Here is a 23,390-nt window from a genome sequence, read left to right as displayed (position 1 = left end):
TAAATGGACATTAAATTGAAGGCACACACTCAGTGATTCGGGAACAGCTTCTTCCCCTCCGCCATCTGATCTCTGAATGGACATTGAACCCATGAACACTACATCACTGTTTTTTGTTTTATTTATTTCTGTCTTTGCAGTAACCCTAATCCTAACTTAACTATTTAATATACATATAGAAAAATTCTGAATTAAGTATACATTATTGTGTATTGCATTGTACTTCTTCCACAAAGTTAACAAATTTCACGACATATGCTGGTGATCTTAAACATGATTCTGAAAATAAAATTGATCGTAGGAGGAGGTCAGAAATATACAAACAGCACAGGAGCTTGCATGTTTAAGATGGAGTATTCCCATGCAAAGGAGCGTTTGTGGTTCCAAAGCCAAATTTATATACTGGTACCATGGTAAATGGGAACACCAGGGAGCCAAGAGCACCGAGAGGAAGATAAAGGTGGTGTGCTGATAGCCTAAGATGAAGGAGGACATGGAGCACTATATCAAGAATTGCTTAATCCGTGCACAATAGAATCCTGATGAAAATGTATAGAAAGAGCCCTCCAACACATTAGACCAGTGGAAGGGCCTTGGAATAATTTGTAAATGGATCATGTTGGACCTCTACCACTCACACCAGGAGGGTACAAATATATTCTTGTAGTAGTAGATACTTTCACCAAGTGGGTGGAAGTTCTCCTGACTGACAAACACAGCTAAAGCCACCATACACATCTTATTGAAAAGCGTATTTACTCACTGGGGATTCCCCCGAGTAGATCAAGGCACACATTTCACAGTACAGTACATGGCACTTCTAGGGATCAGGCAAAGTTTTCATATACCCTACAGACCACAATCTAATGGAATGGTGGAAAGGATGAGTGAAACACTAAAAATTATGGTTGCCAAGATGGTGCAACAACATGGCAAGTAGTTTTGTCTTATGTATTGATAATAAGGATTATCAATAATGAGAGAAGACAGCGGTGTGGCGCGACCGCTCCGAATTGATACTGTATTTGTGAAGTAGGATGTTGTGCACAATCCTAATTTGATGGAGACAGATGTGAGAAGCACGGAGGAACACCTGGAGAATCTTCTGAAATGCCTGCTTCGCTGCCGTTGCTACTGTGCAATCGAGAATCTCCGGAGGGGAAGGCCCCAAATCCTCAGCTTTGCCTATTGCCCGTTGCCAGGGCCGGGGTCGAAGCACTTGGCAGAGATGGTGCTCGATGTTAGAGAGCTGGTCGGAGGCTCGAAGTTTTCGGACGGACTCAGAGTCGGACTGTGGTCGGGTGCTTCCAGGATGCTGCATCGGGAAGTTTGCGGCGCTGGAAGCTCATGGCAGGGACAGTTTTCTTCCTTCAACCATCTGCGTGAGATGATGAGACTTTCGAGAGACTTTGAGACTTTTTTTTTTACTGTGCCCATGGTCTGTTCTTCTATCAAATTACGGTATTGCTCGCACTGTTGTAACTATATGTTATAATTATGTGGTTTTTATGAAGTTATTTTTAGTCTTGGTTTGTCTTGCGTTTCTGTGATATCATTCTGGAGGAACAAATTGTATCATTTCTTAATGCATGCATTACTAAATGACAATAAAAGAGGACTGCATGTCCTCATACTCTAATCTAATCTTCAACAGGTTATACCCCGTATAAACATGACATGAGAGGAACGGAGGTGTTATTAGGACGAGATCTGTCAGAACCCAAAAGAGATGGGATTACCTCTGAAAAGGGGGTACAACAGTTGGTAGACTGCGAAGGAAGCCAACTAAGAAAGAAGTAAAGCTTAACAAAGTAAAGCTTACTTTGACTCAAAAGTTAGTTCCAGGACAGAGAGTGATGATTAGAATATACAACCCACCTCATTTTTAAATCCAAAGTTTGGAAGGCCTTTGAAATTATAGACAAAGTAAATCATCAGTGTACAACATACAATGTATTGATGGCTTCAGGTAATAGTGGGTGATACTTTATCAACCAGTTAAAATCACTGGGAGGAGAAACAATAAAATTATCACGAGCAGCCTGTAACAATCACAGCACATAATGGTCTTAATTTGGAAGATTTGAGGATGGAACATCTGTTCCAAGAAGATGGGAACATACCTGACCAAGGGGGTGATTTTCTGTTCCCTCATCCTGAGAATGACAGGAGTTTGGTCAAAAAGATAGGAAAAAGAGAAAAAGAAAAATACACTGATATGTGCCTCTCTTACCTTGAAATGAAATTGAGTGAAGAAAAATGAATGGCTTGAGTCCAAAGGCAATTGGGAACCTGGATTGGATTATCTAGAAAACAAATAGAAAATGTGGGCTTAAAATAATTTAAGAAAGAAACTGGAAATAAGTGCATAAATTATCCATGAAGGGAACAATGTATTTTGTTGCAATGGAATGGATTTTTTGGGTTGGTCTTGCTCCAGAACCATAACAGCAGACAAACATGTCAATAGTAATGCCATTACTTGCAGAACACTCAGTGATCAAAAATAACTTTCCTCAACAGACACATATAGCAACAGCAGCCAAGAATTATACCAAGGGATAGAAACAAAACCCTTTAGAAAGTCACAATGTCACCATTGGAAACGTAACCAGATCTGGCCATCAGAGGATAAACTTTCCCTCAGTAGATGTGGTAATGAAGGAGAAGCTCACAATCCAATACACCGATACGGATCAATATTTGTGGGACTATGACGTTACTGAATTGCCATTGATTCTTCACTTCACTGCAGACTGAAAATGTGTTATGGAGGAGGCAAGGCAGATAATCTATCAAAGGACTAAACACACTAAGGTAATTAAAATGACTGATAAGGCAAATGAAGTGACTTAGATTTTTGGGATTGGAGTTCAAATATTCAAATACATCCATGGGTGTGAATAATATTACAAACTGCTGTAATACTAATTTATGTACGTTGATTATTGTAAAGCTTAATGTGTATCAACTTAGAAGGTGGAAGGCTGAAATTATGTGAAAATTAAAGGACGATGCTCTTAAAAAAACAGAAATGATTGTTAGTATAAAAAGGGTGTGAATTCAGTAAGTAAATGTTACTTTTACCATAATGTATGTGTATGTTGCACACCTACCGGGGATCCATGGCAGTCAACAGAGTAAGAGGAAGATAATGATCTTAAGATCAAGAGGAGAGAGATGTTGGCCAGAAAGAACTACAATCTACAAATTAGTGAACAGGAATGAGGCAAGGTGCTGGAAAAAAACCAAAGCAAAAGATTTTGTTCTTGCCATATGGTTGCAGGAATGGAAACAGCCATTTTGTGAGATTGTCCTTGCAGCTGCCATTTTGTGAACTATTTGATGAACAGGTTCTCACTCAGGGATAGCTCAATCAGAGCATTTAAACGTAGACACAAGGAGTTTCTTCTGCTGATGTGCTAAACCTGATACCATTCTCAGAAAAGAAGCTGTATATTATGTAAAATGTCAGGCTTGCAAAAGGAACAGCCTGTGATCTGGATGTCTGGGGTCAGTGTCTGTATGACCTAGCTGAATTGGTTTGGATCAGTCTGAGTTGGAAATAACAAAAGGAACTACCTAGGCACAAGGCTGAAGAGGGAACCATAAAGCAATACTTCTTGGAGCTAAGCCAACACAAGTCAGTCAGATGAGCCCAAGCCAACAAATTTGAAACATCATAGATTGACCCAATTAGGAAAAGAATCAGAATAAGATTGGAGAATTTCAGGAGCACAGGCAGCAACAACTCCAGAGACCAACCACCGCGAATGTGGATAACCCCACATCGGAAATGTGGAGACTACATTGAGATCAAGAAGAATGTCTGGCCAGTGTAGACTCCTTTTCCTGGGTAATACCTTTCCTATTCCTTGACTGTTTACAGAGAGTTATTGAAACTAGTGGGTGTGCACACAAGTATTTAGTTTGTAAATTTATATGCCGGTTAGGTGAGGCAATAAAAGTACTTATCAGTAAATACAGATCCTCTCGATGCCTAACTGATCATTATTGTTGAGGGTTAATACTTCCTCTTGCTAGTCTTGCAGGCATTGCTTTTAAAGTGATTACACCTCATTGCATTACACTTAATGCAGCGAAATGCGATCAGCCCCACTTGTCCATACCTACCAAGGTTAGTCATGAAGTTCATTCAAGTTTACTATTATTCAACCAGACACATGTATACTGCTGAATAAAACAATGCTCCTCCAGACCAAGGTGCACAACACAGTACATATAACTTACAAGGTGATTACACTTCACTATATTAATAAACAAATTTAATGCAGTGAGGTGTTATCAGACTAGCTCGTCCATGCCAACCAAGGTTAGTTCCATCTAAGATCAATTTCAGGATTATTGTCATTCAACCATACACATGTATACCACCAAATGAAGCAATATTTCTTTGGACCAGGGTTCACAACACATACATATAACTTGCACACAGAACACAGTAATACTACCACTCACAAATGCCAAAAAATCTGCAGATGCTGGAACTCCAAGCAACAAACACAAAATAGTAGAACTCAGCAGGCCAGGAAACATCTATGGAAAAGAGTACAATTGACGTTTCAGGCCGAGTCCATTCACCATTCCTGATGAAGGGTCTTGGTCTGAAACACTGACTGAACTCTTTTCCACAGATGCTGGCTGACCTGCTGAATTCCTTCAGCATTTTGTATTGCTAATATTACCACTAGCAAATTTACAAATAAGACCATGAAACTGTAAGATATAGGAGCAGAACTAGGCCACTTTGCCTATCGAGTCTGTTCTACCATTCAATCATGGTTGATCCTTTTTCCCCCTCCTCAATCTCACTCCCCGGCCTTCTCCCTGTAACCTTTGATGCCATGTCCAATCAAGACCCAATCAATCTCTGCCTTAAATACACCCAATGACCTGGCTTCCACAGCTGCCTGTGGTAACAAATTCCACAAATTCACCATCTGGCTGAAGATACTTCTCAGCATCTTGGTTTTAAATGGGCACCTCTCTAGCCTGAGTCTGTGCCCTCTTGTCCTTGACTCACCTACCATGAGAAACATCGAGGACTTCCGGTAGCGCTCATGGAGTGAAGTCGCGTTCTTGACTCGCTCCATTACCTCTGAGTTTTTTTTCTCTATGGTCAGCTATACTTTAATTAACTATTAAGGCATCAATTCTTACAATACTTTGAATTAAACTGAATTCTCCGACAATTGGATGATACTTAGATCTGCTATGTCTAAGAACGGGAAAAACGGCAAGGATGGTAAACCTCCGGTTAAACCGAAAGTTACGGATTTCCCCCCGACTGAATCACCGGTGACTTTGAAAGCGATATCGGAGTTAATTCAGAGGGAAATTTCAACCTCTGTTAGGGAGATGATTCGTACGGAAATTGCAGGCTCTGTTAAAGACCAGATTCATACGGAAATCTCAACTAATCTCCAGAAAATTGCCGATTCAATGGATAAGATGCAAACATTTATTGCGGAACATCAGTCGGCTATATCTGATCTTCAAAAATTCGCGCAACAAAGTGAACTTAAGATGGGGAAAATCGAAGAAACAATTAATGTAATGAAGAAGAAACTTGACTTTTTGACTTTTAAAAACTCTGACTTGGAATCTAGAATGTGACGGCAGAATTTACGAATGATCGGCGTGAGGGAAGCTGTTGAAGCCAACAACCCCATGAAATATTTTTCTCAACTTTTAAAAGATGCATTCCCTACTGTATTTCCTGACCAACCACCGCTACTGGATCGTGTTCACAGAATCCCATCATACTCGTCTAGGTCAGATAGACCTAGGCATGTTATTTTACGTTTTCATTATTTTCAAGACAAGGAGAGACTGTTTCGATTCGCTCGATCTAAAGGTTTCATTGATTTTTCGGATCTTAAGTTCCGATTCGTGGAAGATTTCAGTAAACCAATCTGGGACCAACGGGTCCGTTACAGATCCGTGATGTCGGAATTCTATAAGATGGATTTAAGACCAGCGCTGCTGTACCCTGCACGTCTAAGGATTCGCATGTTAGATGGAGCCCTTCGTTTTTTTGATTCTCCATCGGATGCCCAGAGTTATCTGGATCAACTTTCATCTTCAACATCTTAATTGCCTTTTTTTAATTATCTCCGTTGATCGGAGGCTGTGAATTGGTTGGTTTTAACTTTTCTGTGCCCTATCTGGGCAGAAAAGTTTATTTTTGATTTCTTAATATGGCTGCTAAACTTTCTTTTTAACTGCGTCATTTCTTTCTTTTCCCAGGGGATTCTGGGTGGTTACTTCCCTTTTGTCATCTTACGTATTTCCTGTGTGGCCTTAAATTTTGTAGTTTTTTTTAAATTTTATTCTGTTTTGCTTTTTATAATCACTTTATGTTAATAATCCTATTTTTTCTTGTTGCTGTGTCTATTCATGAGTTTGAGGTTTATTGTGGGTTTTTTTTAATATATATTTTCCGGCTTTTGTTCTGTTCTGTGTGTATTTTAATTGAGTTAACTTTTTTTTACTTATTTTTTTACTGTTTTACAATTAGCTGATTCTTTTCATATTTATACCTTTTTTTTAGGGAGCGTATACCGGAAGTCATGGGGGTAGTTTTAGCGCTTGCTTCTTTCTGGCGGGTCTGCTTTAGATTTTGCCTTGGGGTCTTGGGGCGGGGGGTGGTGGGAGGGGCTTCACGTTTTAGTTTGTTTCTCTTTGGGCTATATACATTATTGAAGTACTGGTTGCGTCCTTTTCCCCGGTATCTTTTGTATGTTCTGTTTCCTCTCCGGGTTTGTGGGTCGCGCCTATCGTCAATCCTCCTTGTTGTGGGTTGACTTTAGGATTTATGGAGTCTATTATTAATTTTGTCTCCTGGAATACTAATGGTCTTAATCATCCTATTAAAAGGAAAAAAGTTTTTAAGTGTTCCGGAGACTTAAAGCACAAATTTTATTTTTACAAGAGACCCATGTACGGAGGGGGGACAGACTACGTTTTTTCAAATTCTGGAAGGGTCAACAATTTCATTCGAACTCCAATGCTAAGATTCGAGGCGTCTCTATTTTTATAGATTCCTCAGTTACTTTTACACAACAGGATATTATCTCTGATCCGAATGGTAGATTTTTATTGGTTAGTGGTTTACTATTTAATAAAAAAGTAGTTTTGGTTAATGTTTATGCTCCTAATATGGATTGTCCGGAATTTTATAAATCATTGTTTGATCAGTTTCCGAATTTGAACGAGTTTTCATTGATTTGGGGCGGAGATCTTAATACCTGTTTGTCTCCAGCTTTGGACCGTTCGGCTCCTTTACGGACTTTACCTAATAAATCTGCAAATTTGATTAATTTTTTCCTTTCTGATTCTGGGTCGACGGACATTTGGCGTTTTCTGCATCCTCAGGAAAAAGATTTTTCCTTCTTTTCACATGTTCATCATTCCTATTCAAGAATTGATTATTTTTTCATTGATTCTCGTCTCATTCCTTCAGTGATTAAATGTGATTATGATTCTATAACCATTTCGGATCATGCTCCACTTAAGCTTTCTATTAAAATTATGGCCAATATACCAAACAATAGACAATGGCGTTTTAATTCGCTGTTGCTTCAGGACTCGGACTTTGTTAATTTTATGAATGAACAGATTGAGCTTTTTTTTACAATTAACCATACAGAAGATATTTCGGTTAACACTCTTTGGGACACTTTTAAAGCCTATATTCGGGGTCAGATTATTTCGTATTCCGTTGCTTTGAGGAAGAAACAGAAGCAGGAGGAGATGGCAATTGTGGACAAGATTAAAGAAATTGATAAGAAATATGTTATGGCTCCTTCTGAGGAGTTATACAAACAAAGAACTGAACTTCAAATGGAACACAGTTTACTACTCTCGTCCTCGATTGTAAACCAATTAAAGAAAACAAGAAGTGATTTTTATGTTCACAGTGATAAAATTGGCAAGCTGCTGGCTAATCAATTGAAATCTAATTATGTTAAATCTCAAATCAATCAGATTTATAACCAAAATGATCGATTGATATTGGATCATGTGGGGATTAATCAAACCTTTTGTGATTTTTATTCTTCTTTATATCAATCAGAGTCTCCTCGAGATTCTAAATATATGAATGATTTTTTAGATAAGTTAGACTTCCCTCAGATTTCACAGGATATGTCTTCTTTATTAGATACTTCCATTACAATGGATGAGATTAAGAATGTTATTTTTTCTATGAATCTGGGGAAAGCTCCTGGCCCTGATGGGTTTACCGTTGAATTTTATAAATGTTTTGCTTCTTTATTGATTCCTTGGCTCTATAAGGTTTTTGAGGCTTCTTTGAAACTTGGTAAACTTCCGGAATCTTTTAATAGAGCATCAATTTCTCTAATACTAAAGAAGGATAAAGACCCTGCTCAATGTGCATCTTATAGACCAATATCTTTATTAAATGTTGATTCTAAAGTTTTTTCTAAGTTATTAGCAAATAGACTAGAAAAAGTACTTCCTTCTATTATTTCGGAAGACCAAACGGGTTTTATTAAAGGTCGTTAACTCTTTTTATAATATTCGTACATTGTTAAATATCGTTTATACTCCCTCACAAAATGTTCCTGAGTGTGTTATTTCTTTAGATGCCGAGAAAGCTTTTGATAGAGTAGAATGGCCTTATTTATTTAAGGTGCTTGAAATGTTTAATTTTAGCTTGAAATTTATATCCTGGATTAAACTGTTATATCACTCCCCTGTAGCCTCGGTTCGTACTAACTCTTTAAACTCACCTTTTTTTCCTCTCTTTCGTGGTACTCGACAAGGCTGTCCTCTTAGTCCCCTATTATTTGATATTGCATTAGAACCTCTTGCAATTGCTATTCGAGAATCTTCAAATATTACTGGGATAACTCGGGGATTAAAGTCCCATAAATTATCACTCTATGCTGATGATTTACTTTTATATATTTCTAATCCTGAGAGATCCATTCCTGCTGTTTTAGAGTTATTAGCACAATTTGGTCTTTTCTCAGGTTATAAATTAAATCTTAGTAAGAGTGAACTTTTTCCGATTAATAAACATCTTCCCTTATATTATAAATTTCCATTTAAATTGATTAATAATTACTTTTCATATCTTGGGATTAAAATTACTTGTAAACATAAAGATTTATTTAAGACTAACTTTTTACCATTAATAGACCATATTACTCAACTTTCATCTAAATGGTTTCCCTTATATTTAACTTTGATTGGTCGTATTAATGCAGTTAAGATGTTTTTTTTGCCAAAATTTTTATATGTGTTTCAGGCATTACCAATTTTCGTTCCTAAATCTTTTTTTGATAAAGTTGACTCTAAAATTTCTTCATTTATTTGGCAGAATAAGAATCCGAGACTGGGTAAAATACATTTACAGAAAGCTAAGAGAGATGGAGGTTTAGCATTACCTAACTTTAGATTTTATTATTGGGCTATTAATATTCGACATATGAAATTTTGGTTACTTGACCGGGACATACTATCTATTCCTAAATGGGTAGCATTGGAATTACAATCTGTTCAGGGTTATACACTTGGTTCTATTTTAGGTTCCTCTCTTCCTTTTGATTCGAAACGTCTTAAGCAGGTCTCTAACCCGATAGTTAAATATGCTTTGCGCATTTGGTTTCAATTCAGAAAATTTTTTGATCTTAATCAATTCGGGTTAGCGATTCCTATTTTAGGTAACATATTTTTTCCTCCCTCTTTTACGGATCGCGCTTTTCAAACTTGGAAGACTAAGGGTATTTTACGGTTTTTGGATTTATTTTTAGATGGTTCCCTTATGTCTTTTGAACAATTATCTAATAAATATAACTTATCAAGAATACATTTTTTTAGATATTTACAAGTTAGAAATTTCCTAAGTACTATACTTTCTTCCTTTCCAATGCTTCCTCCTACATACATTTTAGATACTATAATTAACCTTAATCCATGTCAGAAAGGTGCATCGGCTATGATTTATAATATTATTATGAAACTTAGGAAAGCTCCATTTGATAAGATTAGGGTAGATTGGGAACAGGAATTGGGGCTTACCATTTCTGTGGATGATTGGGGGCAGATTTTACAATTAGTTAATACTTCCTCTATTTGTGCTAAACATTCCCTAATTGAATTTAAAGTGGTTCATAGAGCACATATGTCCAAAGATAAGTTAGCACATTTTTACTCGCATATTAATCCTTTCTGTGATAGATGTTCGGGGCAGATAGCCTCTTTAACTCATATGTTTTGGTCTTGCCCTACTTTGGAAACTTTTTGGAGAGATATTTTCAATATTATTTCTAAGGTATTAAATATAGATATTTCTCCTCACCCTACTACTGCTATCTTTGGACTACCTAAAATTTCTAGTAATCTTTCCCCTTCAGCCCGTAGAATGATTGCATTTCTTACTTTGATGGCGAAAAGATGTATTTTACAACATTGGAAAGAGCTTAATGCTCCAACTACCTTTTTTTGGTTTTCTCAGACGATTTTATGTTTGAATTTGGAGAAAATTAGAAGTAACCTTTATGATTCTTCATTTAAATTTGAACAGATTTGGGGACCTTTTATTCGATATTTTCATTTAATGTAATATTTACCCTTCTTGTTTTTTTTTCACTGTTTTTAATGGAGGTCGGGATTGAGGACGTGATTTTAAGTTTAACTCTGTTTGGTTTCAAGTTAGCCCATTGCTTTGCCTTGCTTTTAGTTAGCTGCACGGTGGGTTTTTTTTGGGGGGTTTTTTTTTCTTTTTTTTCCATTGATATATATAAAATTTAGTATACTATTATGTTATCTTGGTTTCTTATGCTTAAATTACATTGTTTGTAGTATTTTCTTTTTGGTATTGTTATCTTTTGGAATTTCATTATACTTTAACATTGTATTAATGTTTATATGGCTTACCTTTTTTGTATACTTACTCAATAAAAAGATTTAAAAAGAAAGAAAGAAAGAGAAACATCCTTTCCACATCTACTCTATTTAGGCCTTTTAACATTTGGAAGACAGATCCCCCTCATCCTTCTAAGCTCCAGCCAGTACAGACCCAGAGCCATCAAACGTTCCTCGTATGATAAACTTTTCATTCCCGGAATCATCCTTGTGAACCTGCTCTGAACCCTCTCCAATGCCAGCACATCTTTTCTTTGATGAGCTCAAAACTGTTCATAATAATCAATGTGAGACCTCACCAGTGCCTTATTATAAAACCTCAGCATTACATCCCTGCTCTTATATTCAAGACCTCTTGAAATGAATGCTAACATTGCATTTGCCTTCCTCACCACTGACTCAACCTGCAAGTTAACCTTTCGATGCATTTGCAACACAAGTTAAAAAGTAAATAGTATAACACTGCAGATGCTTCACTCAGTGATGAAAGCTGGGTGGTGGCAAGGAATTCAGTAGTCTTTTGGCCTGAGAGAAGAAACTATTTATCATCCTAACAGCTCTTGACCTTATGCTATGGTACCTCGTACCTGGTGGTAGACTGTCAAATAGACTGGTGGATGGACGGGAAGGATCATTGACAATGCTAAGGGTCCTGCATACACAGTATTCCTGATAAATATCTCTCATGGATGGAAGAGAGACCTCGATGAGCCTCTCAGCAGTCCTCCCAGAATCCTTTGCAGTGACTTGCAGTCAGACGCCTTGCAATTCCCGTACTATATAGCCATGCAGCTGGTCAGGACACTCTCAATGGTGTTTCATTAAAATTTAAAATGGGGAAGGGGGAGCCTCAGTTGCCTTAATCTCCCCAGGAAGCAGACATTGCTTTCTTGATCAAAGAGCTGGTGCTGAGGGACCATGTGAATTATCCATTAGATGAACTCCCAGAAACTTGGTGCTAACTCTCTCCACAGATGAGCCATGTATGTACAGTGAAGAGTGGTCAGCCTGCACCTTCCTAACACCCACAATCACCTCTTTGGTCCATGTTGAGACCCACGTTATTGTGCTCACACTCTAACACCAGTTGCTCTACCTTCTCTCAGTACACCATCTCATCATCATTGCTGATGAGGCCAACCACTACAGTTTCATCAGCGAACTTGGTTATTCAATTGAAATGGATCTAGCAGTCCAGCGTAAATAGTAGCGGGCTGAAGATGCAGCCCTGGCTGGTGGTGCTCAGCATAATGGAACTAGAGATGTTTCTGCTAACATGGACTAACTGTGGCCTTTCTATCAGGATCCAGTTAGAGAGAGGTGTTGAGATCTAACAAGGACTGCTTACCCACCAACTTCTGAAGAATGACCGTATTAATCTCTGAGCTCTAGTTCATAAACAGCATCCTGGCAATGGAAGACCACTTTACAGGTAGGACAGGACAGAGTGCAGTGCAGAGGCTATGGCATCATAGTGGACTGATTTGAGCAATAAGTGAACTGGAAATGTGGCAGGAAGGCGGAATTCAATGCAATTTCTCAAAGCACTTCATTATTGTTGAGGTCAGTACCACAGGACAGTCATTGAGGCAGATTACTGTTGCTCACTTGGGACAGTAGACTGTTCCAGAGAGATATTGAAGATTTCTGTTAGAACCATTGTTAACTGGACTGCAGTCCCTAGTTATGTTATCAGGTCCCACAGCTTTACGTGGCTTGACCCTGGCTAGAGTCTTCCTCATGTAACACCCTGGGAAAGGTTTCACTACTAATGTAATGGTCTTTCTGTAGAAGCACTGCTAATGTAATGGTTTCTCCGCAGCAGCAGTGTTTGGCTTTGGAATGTGTGCAGTCCAACGAAGGGAGTGTTTTTTTCTTGTTGTGTGTCTGAGACCGAGGTGATCTGGGTCTTTTGTTCAGCGGAAGATGGAGAGACATGATGCCAGAAAGGAGAGGTCGTAGACACCAAAAAGGAGTGGACTTGGAGTGAAGCTGGGAGTCGACGAAGGCCAGGGAAATTGATGAAGGACCAGTGGAAGGGAAACAATGAGCTCCAACTTGTGCACATTAGACTGTTTCATTAAAATGGACCCTTTTCTTTTTGTTTTACTTTACTAACCCTATAGTCAAATTAAGAATTATAAAGCTAAATCATTTAATTGCATATGGTGTACTGTCCGTTATTTTGTGGTACTAATTTGTAACAGGGTGACACATCACGTTGCATCCACACAAACAGGGGGTTTTGCACCTGATCTCATACATTTGGTGGGGCCAGAGATGGCCCTCCCTAGACTTAAGCCGCCGACAGAACCTGCGGTCAGACCAAGTGACTGCTCCTTGAGGGGAAGGGGAGGCACATCGATCCATGCATGAAACTGAGTGCAAGACATTCACCCTGTCAAGATCCATCAAAACCTTGAACATCTGTATGATTTGTATTCAGAGGAAAATGATACAATTTTATTTCTCCCTCAACATCATTTGAGGACTTCTACTTCTCAAAAGGCCTCTACACAATAATTAAACCCTTTACCTGCCATTTTGATCATGTCACCACATTGTAACTTTTCTAAATTGATTATGGAATTGAATATGCACATTCACAAAATCATTTGCCTGTAGGAACATTACTTTCAAACTGCATCTCAGCTTGCACAAGAGAAACTCTGATGCACCACACAGATTCCCTAAATGCCGCAAATTTTACATTTGACAATCTCATATCATTGAAACTTGCTAGGGGAAAATACATCGATTAACCCCTTTATTAACTCATTATTAGGAATTCTCAGCATGTCTTTCTGTGAGGAAGCTCATGGGTTATAATTATTTTTTTTTACGAGACAATAAAAATGAGGTCATGGAACATATGCAATTATAGAAAAGGAGGTGTCAGCTGTCCAGCAAAATTAGGGTGAATAAATCCACAGGGTCCTCAGACAATGTGTTCCCTCAGACCCTGGAAGGGGCTAGTGCAGGTAAGTGCAGGGATCCTGGCAGAGATATTTAAATCATCCTCAGCAGCATGTGAGGTGCTGGAGGATTGAAGGATAGCTAATACTGTTCCTCTGTTTAAGAAAGTCTCTAAAAATAAACCAGGAAATTAGAGGTCGGTGAGTCTAATGTAGATAAATGTGAGGTTATCCACTTTGGTAGCAAGAACAGGAAGGCAGGTTACTATCTGAATGGTGTCAAGTTAGGAAAAGGGGAAGTACAATGAGATCTAGGTGTCCTTGTTCATCAGTCACTGAAAGTAAGCATGCAGGTACAGCAAGCAGTGAAGAAAGCTAATGGCATGCTGGCCTTCATATCAAGGGGAATTGAGTATCGGAGCAAAGAGGTTCTTCTGCAGTTGTACAGGGTCATGGTGAGACCACACCTGGAATATTGTGTCCAGTTTTGGTCTCCAAATTTGAGGAAGGACATTCTAGCTATTGAGGGAGTGCAGCATAGGTTCACGAGGTTAATTCTCAGGATGGTGGGACTGTCATATGTTGAAAGATTGGAGCGAATGGGGTTGTATACACTGGAATTTAGAAGGATGAGAGGGGATCTGATTGAAACATATAAGATTATTCAGGGATTGGACACACTAGAGGCAGGAAACATGTTTCCGATGTTGGGGGAGTCCAGAACCAGAGGCCACCGTTTATGAATAAGGGATAGACAATTTAGAACGGAGTTGAGGAAAAACTTTCACACAGAGGGTTGTGGTTCTGTGGAATGCTCTGCCTCAGAAGGCAGTGGAGGCCAATTCTCTGGATTCTTTCAAAAAAGAGTTAGATAGAGCTCTTAAAGATAGTGGAGTGAAGGGATATGGGGAGAGGGCAGGAAAAGGTACTGATTGTAGATGATCAGCCATGATCACAGTGAAAGGTGGTGCTGGCTCGAAGGGCTGAATGGCCTACTCCACCTATTGTCTAACATCAGCAGTAGAAAAATCATTGGAAGGTATTCTAAGAGACCGAATATATGAGTATTTCGATAGACAGGGATTGATTAGGGATAGTCAGCATGGCTTTGTGCATGGTAGGTCGTGTCTAACCAACCTTAAGAGCTTTTGAGGATACTACCAGGAAAGTTGATGAAGGCAAGGGAGTGGGTGTTTTCTACATAAGATCATGAGATATATGAGCGGACTGAAATGGATCTAGCCCATTTGGTCCATCGAGTCTGCTCCGTCATTTCATCATGGCAGGTACAATTTTCCTCTCAGCCCAATTCTCCTGCTTTCTCTCCGATTCCCTTCATGCCTGACCCATCAGGAATCTATCAACCTCTGCCTTAAATATACACAAAGACTTGGCCTCCACAGCTGCCTGTGGAAAAAATTCCAGTCATGATATCATTAGTCATATCACCACTCTCTGGCTAAAGAAATTCCTGATCTCCATTCTAAAATGAGGCCCCTCTATGCTGAGGCTGCATCCTCTGGTATTAAAACTATTCCACTATAGAAATTATTCGCTCCACAGCCACTTTATCAAGGCCTTTCACCATTCGACAGGTTTCAATAAGGTTACACCTCAGTCTTCTGAATTCTAATGAATACAGGGCTAGATCCTTCATATGCTCTTCGTATGACAAGACATTCAATCCTGGAATAATTTCCGTGAACCTCCTTTGAACTCTCTCCATTTTCAGCACATCCTTTTTGTAAATCTCCTTTGAACCCTCTCCAATGTCAGTAAAACCACTCGCAATATTCCAAGTGAGGCCTCATCTGTGCCTCATTTTTCGTCATTGACATATAACGTAAATAGGTCCCAACACAGACCCTTGTGGAACACCACTAGTCACCAGCAGCCAACCAGAAAAGGCTCCCTTTATTCCCACTCTTCGCCTCCTGCCAATCAGCCACTCCTTTATTCACGCTAGAATAGTTCCTGTAATACCATGGGCTTGTAGTTTGTTAAGCAGCCTCATGTGTAGCAGCTTGTCAAAGGCCTTCTGAAAATCTAAGAGCACATCAACCAAATCTCCTTTGTCTATCCTGCTTGTTATTTCTTCAAAGAATTCCAACAGATCTGTCACACAAGATTTTCCCTTGAGGAACTCATGCTGACTAAGGCCTATTTTATCATGTGCCTCCAAATGCAATGAGACCTCATCCTTAATAATCGATTCCAACATCTTCCCAATCACTGAGGTCAGACTAACTGGTCTATAATTTCCTTTCTTCTGCTTCTCTCCCTTCTTGAAGAGTAGAGTGACATTTGCAATTTTCCAGTCTTCTGGAACTTCTACACGGGCTTCAGCAAGGCCTTTGACAAGGTTCCACATGGGAGGTCTTCAAGAAGATTCAGTTGCTTGGCATTCAAGATGAGGTAGTAAATTGGATTAGACTAGTGATTCAAAATGGGGTTGGTAATGTGTCCTAAGAGGGAAATAAAGTTGTACGGAGGCGTTCAAGATTCTTGGGGGTGTAGGGGCGTTAAGTGGCATCCTAACTTGAGGCACAAGACCTGACTAATTAGTAGAGCAGGCACTTCCAAAAAAAAAAGATGAGGCACTAGAACACAGGAAGAACCATAATTCTGCAAGCGGTGAGTACTCATCAGAACAACCCATCTGAAACTCAGCAATCTCATCCAACCTTATATAAGCAAATCATTGAGAGAAGAATATTCTGTTTCCCTGCATGGAAAGTATGGCACTCTCTTTCACAGACAGTGAATTGCACAAGTACTGCTTACACCTGCAGTCACTGAAGAAGGATTTTCAGAATTGATTCAAGGATTTGAACAAAGTGGAAATTCTGGACTGGGTAATTAACCGATGAGCTGATCCAATTCTTCCAGTCATCCCCACTCCCCTGCTTTCTCCCCATACCCTTTGATGCCCTGGCTAATCAAGAACCTATCTATCTCTGCCTTAAATACACCCAATGACTTGGCCTCCACAGCCGCTCATGACAACAAATTCCACAGACTTACCACCCTCTGACTAAAGTAATTTCTCAGTATCTCAGTTCTAAAAGAATGTTTTCAATCCTGAAGTCATGCCTTCTTGTCCTAGAAACCCCCACTATGGGAAATAACTTTGTCATATCTAATCTGTTCAGGCCTTTTAACATTCGGAATGTTTCCGAGATCCCCCTCTCATTCTCCTGAACTCCAGGACCCAAGAGCTGCCAAACAGTCCTCATACGGTAACCCTTTCATTCCTGGAATCATTCTCATGAATCATCTCTGAACCCTCTCCAATGTCAGTATATCCTTTCTGAAATAAGGAGCCCAAAACTACATACTGATCAGGATGATATTGTGATTAACTGGATCATTATATTTGCAGATGACATCAAAACTGGGAGTGTAGCTTGCAATGGGATCTGGACTAGCTGGAAAAATGGGTGGAAAAATGGCAGATGGAATCTAATGCAGACAAGTGCAAGGTGTTGCACTTCAGTAGAACCAACCAGGGTAGGTCTTACACTGTGAACGGTAGGGCACTGAGGAGCGTGGTAGAACAGAGGAATCTGGAAATACAGTTCCATAATTTTTTGAAAGTGGTGTCACAGGCAGACAGGGTCATAAAGAAAGCTTCTGGCACACTGGTCTTCATCAAGTCCTATGTACAAGGGTTGAGATGTTATGTTAAAGTAACTGATGAGAGCTAGTTTGGAGGACTGTGCAATTTTGGTCACCTACCTACAGGAAATATGTCATTAGATTGAAAGAGTGCAGAGAAAATTTACAGCGATGTTGCCAAGAATTGAGGACCTGTTATAGGGAAAGGTTATGGGTGGGTTATAGTCCCTGTGCAGGTCGGTGGAACTAGATAGATTAATAATTTGGCATGGATTGGATGGTCAAAGAGCCTGTTTTTGTGCTATTGTGTTCTATCCCTTCATGAAGATGCCTGATGAGGGCAGGGACAGTGAAATTTGTCTCTGAAAATAGTGGAAAATTGTGATGACAGTGGCACGCACCGAAGACGCCAAGGCCATTTGGTCACAACATCTACAAAACCATCACCAACCGGTCTGTACTGGTGTCATCAAAGTCAGCTTGCCTGAACCGATGTCAGGTCTACGCAGGCACCAACTACACCAGCACCAGTATCAGAGATATCAGCCAGCCCACATCAACACCGGTAAAATCAGGCAGTCGGCACTGAGGCCAAAAGCATCACCCAAACCGGTGACGCCAGGGGCCCGCGCCCAGAGGACCGGCAGAGAACAAACAGAGTCTGGACTCCCTTCCTGCAAAATGTTACTAGCAGGCTCCCAATTCTACCCTCTCTCCTTCTCCCTTTCTCTGTCTAATCTCCTATTCTGCCTTCTGTCTTTCTACTGCAGGAGTTCCGTGCTCGGCCTATCACATCGCAACTCACCAAAAAGACAGCAAGGCTCCTGGCGGCTGCGGATACTGATACTGAATAAACGCCGTCTCACTTCTGGCTCCAGTTACTATACTTCCGGGTCAATGGCGCAAGGGCGTGTCTCAGGTGCCGGAATTCCGGTGACCGATTGCAAGTAGAGCGACTGGAGGAACTGTGCAGTTCAATTGGATTTAAAACAAGCGAGGGTGGGAACAGCATTGAGCGCAAATAAGATTGGGAATGGGACTCCATAGGAGAGAGTGTGTTACCCACTCCTTTTTAATGTAATGACTAATGATATGATTAAATGCTGGTTCAGACGTATCTGAAACATTATAAACTGATGATGGTACAGTGTGGCAGAATAGATAAATACTTTATTGATCCCAAACGAAAAAACAGTGTCACAGTATCATTACAAGTGCACAGATAAACAACATTAGAAGAGAGGTAAGAAGAATAAATAAAAAAAATAAGTTACTTTAAACAGTCTAACAGGAGGGGGTCATCACTTCCCCAGCTATTATAGAGCCTTATGGCCGAGGATAAGAATGACTCCATATAGTGCTCTTTGGAGCTGCGCAGTTGCCTTAGACGTACTGAAAATGCTCCTTTGTTCAGCCAAGGTACTACACAGAGGGTGAGAAATATTGTCCAGAAATAACAGGATTTTCTGTAGGGTCTTGTTCTAGTTTGACTCCTAAAACAGAGCCAGCCTTCCTAAACAGTTTGTTGAGCCTGTTGGCATCAGTCGTGTTGATGCCATTGCCTCAGCACAACACGTAAAAGATTGTACTGGCAACAACAGACTGTTAGAACATGAAGGAAAGGCCTGCATACTCCAAAGTATACCCGCATACCAATACCAATTGGTATTGGTATTTGATCCTCCACAATATTCTGCGTGGGAATTTAAACTGGAGGTGACAGTGGTTTTTTTTATGAGGTCGAGTTGCAAGCTCGACATCAACCCAGCACGGATGGAGAGCGCGCTCGGGAGCGGTCTGTCACCGGATCAAACTCGGGAATCTCCATTCTCGAGCCTGGCTTTGATCTCACTGCACCACCAGCTGACCTGCCTCTTCAGGAAGTAGAGGCAACTCTGGCCCTTCTTGTACACAGCCTCTGATGGATGATGGGCAGGAATATAAATTATATTGTTCGGAAAATGCAGTTAGCTATTAATAAAGTAGAACAGGAGTTCCCAAAAAAATTAATGGGAAGTGACCGTGGCATAAAAAAGTTTGAGAACCCCTGAAATAGAAAAATGGGGATGTTAGTGGGAGGGTTAGATTTCAGCTGTGAAGACTCGGGTTATCTGTTGTTCCATAAGGGATGGTGCAATTGAACTCAAGTTATGTAAGACCAGAAGATATCATCATCATCATCAGGTGCTGTGCCCAGTCTGAGCTTTGACTGCCATGGCCCACACACTCCTGTTTCGGGTCAAGGGGATCAATTCATTGGTATTCATTACCAGTTCTCTGGCTGCTGTCTCCATCATCATTTGTCTTTGTCTTCCTCTTGCTTTCTTCCCTTCAATCTTTCCCATAGTTACCGTGCATTCTAACTCCTCTTTCCTAATCACATGTCCAATGAAATTATGTTGCCTCTTCATGATCTCATACATTATTTCTCTTCTTGTGTTTGTTCTGTTCATGACATCCTCATTAGATATTCATTTCGTCCATGATATTCTTTGCATCCTCCTTAAAAACCACATCTCTGCTGCTTCAATTCATTTCCTCATGTTACTAGATATTGTCCAACATTCTGAGCCATATAACATGACTGAATAAACATAACATTTCAGTGCTCTGAGGCGGGTTTTCATGCCTAGTTTAGTACTGGTCAGTATACTCTTCATTCTCGTAAAGGTGTCTTTTGCCATCCCTATTCTTCTTTTGATGCCCATGTCGCACCTGCCATCTGATCTCACCCAGCTTCCTAAGTAGCAACAGTTCTGTACTTGTTTTATGTCTTCCCCATTTATTCTCAGCCTGCAGATAGGAATCTCCTTCTTTAGGATATCACCATACATTCTGTCCTTTTGCAATTGATAGGTATTTTTTGCACTTTCTTCAACAACTATATCAATTAAGTTTTGTAGTTCTTCCTCCATACGTGCAATTAACAGCGTCATCTGCATATCTGAAATTATTAACACAAAATAATCTGCAGATGCTGGGGTCAAAGCAACACTCACAACATGCTGGAGGAACTCAGCAGGTCGGGCAGTATCCGTGGAAAATATCGGTCAATGTTTCGGGCCGGAAGCCTTCAGCAGGACTGTAGAGGGAAGGGGCAGAGGCCCAATAAAGAAGGTGGGTGGAGGGTGGGAAGGAGAAGACTAGTAGGTTCCAGGTGAAAAACCAGTAAGGGGAAAGATAAAGGGGTGGGGGAGGGGAGGCAGGGAGGTGATAGGCAGGAAAGGTGAAGAAAGAATATGGGGAAACACAATGGGTAGTAGAAGGAGGTGGGACCATGAGGGAGGTGATAGGCAGCTGGGGGAGGGGGCAGAGTGACAGAGGGATAGGGGAAGGGAGGGGGAGGGAATTACCAGAAGTTGAAGAATTCTGTGTTCATACCAAGGGGCTGGAGACTACCAAGGCAGTATATGAGGGGTTGCTCCTCCAACCTGAGTTTAGCCTCATCATGGCAGTAGAGGAGGCCATGTATGGACATATCTGAATGGGAGTGGGAAGCAGAGTTGAAGTGGGTGGCTACTGGGAGATCCTGTCTGTTTTGGCGGACAGAGCAGAGGTGCTCGACGAAGCAGTCCCCCAATCTGCGTCAGGTTTCACCGATGTAGAGGAGGCCGCACCGGGAGCACCGGATGCAATAGATGACCCCAACAGACTCACAAGTGAAGTGTTGCCTCACTTGGAAGTACTGTTTGGGGCCCTGAATGGTGGCAAGAGAGGAGGTGTAGGGACAGGTGTAGCACTTGCACTTACAGGGATAAGTGCCGGGTGGGAGATCCATGGGGAGGGATGTGTGGACCAGGGAGTCGTGGAGGGACCGATCCCCGCAGAAAGCGGAGAGGGAAAGGTGCTTAGTGGTGGGGTCCTGTTGAAGGTGGCGGAAGTTGCGGAGGATAATGTGCTGGATCCGGAGGCTGGTGGGGTGGTAGGTGAGGACAAGGGGAACTCTGTCCCTGTTGTGGTGGCGGGAGGATGGGGTGAGCCGAAGTGCGGGAAATGGAGAAGATTTCCTCCATCTCCACCGCATCTGCTCCGAGGATGAACTTTTGCGTTCCAGGACATCTCAAATGTCCTCTTCCTTTAAGGATCGTGGTTTCCCTTCTGCTGTCATTAATGATGCCCCCACCCGCATCTCCTCCATTTCCCGCACTTCGGCTCTCACCCCATCCTCCCACCTCCACTCCGTCCGCCACAACAGACAGGATCTCCCAGTAGCCACCCACTTCAACTCTGCTTCCCACTCCCAATCAGATATGTCCACACATGGCCTCCTGTACTGCCATGATGAGGCTAAACTCAAGTTGGAGGAGCAATACCTCATATACCATCTGGGTAGTCTCCAGCCCCTTGGTAGGAACATAGAGTTCTCCAACTTCTAGTAATTCCCTCCACCTCCTTTCCTCTATCCCTATTTCACTCTGCCCCCTCCCCCAGCTGCCTATCACCTCCCTCATAGTTCCGCCTCCTTCTACTACCCATTGTGTTTTCCCCTATTCTTTCTTCACCTTTCCTGCCTATCATCTCCCTGCCTCCCCTTCCCCACCCCTTTATCTTTCCCTTACTGGTTTTTCACCTGGAACCTACCAGCCTTCTCCTTCCCACCCTCCCCCTGCCTTCTTTATAGGGCCTCTGCCCCTTCCCTCTACAGTCCTGACGAAAGCTTCCGGCCCGAAACGTCGACCGATTTTTTCCGCGGATGCTGCCCGACCTGCTGAGTTCCTCCAACATGTTGTGAGTGTTGTTTATCTGAAATTATTGATGTTTTCACTGCTAACTTTGATTCCCAAGACGTCTCTTATTTTCACTGTACACATTAAATAAATCAGGGGAGAAAACACACCTCTCTTGATTTTCGTAAACTGACTCACTTCTCCATCTATTCTTATAGCAGCAGTTTGTTTCCAGTACAGATTTCTGATTAGGCAGAGGTCTTTCGAATCTAGATCTAGAGTTTTCTGTCATATTTCAAATAACTTATCAAATGCTTTGGTGTAAACAAACAAACAAATCCTTTTGCACTTGAATAGCTCATTTTGATAGTATCCTTAATATCAATATTGTGTTTCTTGTACCTTTGTCTTTCACAAAACCACATTGTTCTTTACCTATTTCAACTTGTATCTTACTTTTAGCTCTTGTCACCAAAATTCTTAGAAGTATCTTGGTGATATGACTCATTAAACTTATAGCCCTATGTAATTCACATTCTATTGCTCCACGTTTCTTAGGAAGAGTGATAAATACTGATTTATTCATCTCTTCTAGTATTATTCCAGTCTCATAAATGACCTTGTGTCATGGTCCAGTCTGAAGTCCGCATTCCGGTTCACGGTCTGGTCCGCGGACTCCAGGTCTTCCGGCTGTCCCTGGTTTCGGTTAGACTTAACCATAAGCACCTGATGGTCATCTTGGGGCTGGGAATATAAGTGGCCCTCGGATCAAGTGTGGTTGCTGGGTTGTCTCGTCAGTCTCCCCTTGGAGCAACCCACTGGTGGAAGGCTAGTGCAGTCATCGAGATATGGATTTGGCTATTCCACAGCCCACCGAGGTTATCGGCTGCCTCGAGTCTTGGAGCCACCCTGGACCTAGCTCCCTCCCTGTCCCTTGCCTCCGGTGGGTAAGCCAGGCTGATTGCTGTTACCCTGCGGTTGGTTCTGCCCCTCCCTGTCCCTTGCCTCCGTCGGGTAAGCCAGGCTGATTGCTGTTACCCTGCGGTTGGTTCTGCCCCTCCCTGTCCCTTGCCTCTGTGGGGAGGAGTGCCGCGTCCTGCCCAGGAGTTGCCTTGCAGATCCCAAGCCTCGTCTAGCCTCAAGCCTCTAGACCCCAACCACGTCCTGTCCTGTAGCCATGTCCTTGCCTAGTTCTGGGGTCCGAGCCAGATACTGGACAAGGACCCAGAACCTCGGTCTTGCCTCGGGCTTGGACCCCAGAACTGCGCAAGGA

The 23,390-nt window shown here is 41.3% G+C and overlaps 1 protein-coding gene across 3 annotated transcripts in view; it reads right to left on the bottom strand.

Moving 5' to 3' along the window:
* uba6 (ubiquitin like modifier activating enzyme 6) overlaps window positions 1–18,343 on the bottom strand; it is a 455,635-nt gene extending 437,292 nt beyond the window's left edge. For all 3 annotated transcript variants that reach the window (XM_063069103.1, XM_063069102.1, XM_063069104.1), the window contains exons 1-2: window positions 18,256–18,343; window positions 2,234–2,306 (exon numbers count right to left, since the gene is read on the bottom strand). The gene's annotated coding sequence lies outside the window, so the exon portion shown is untranslated. The remainder of the gene's footprint in view (window positions 1–2,233; window positions 2,307–18,255) is intronic.
* Window positions 18,344–23,390: the final 5,047 nt, after the last annotated feature.

This window comes from Mobula hypostoma, chromosome 16 (genome assembly GCF_963921235.1).
Source record: "Mobula hypostoma chromosome 16, sMobHyp1.1, whole genome shotgun sequence".
Classification (NCBI taxonomy): Eukaryota; Metazoa; Chordata; class Chondrichthyes; order Myliobatiformes; family Myliobatidae; genus Mobula; species Mobula hypostoma.
This window is presented reverse-complemented; position numbering and strand designations above follow the sequence as displayed.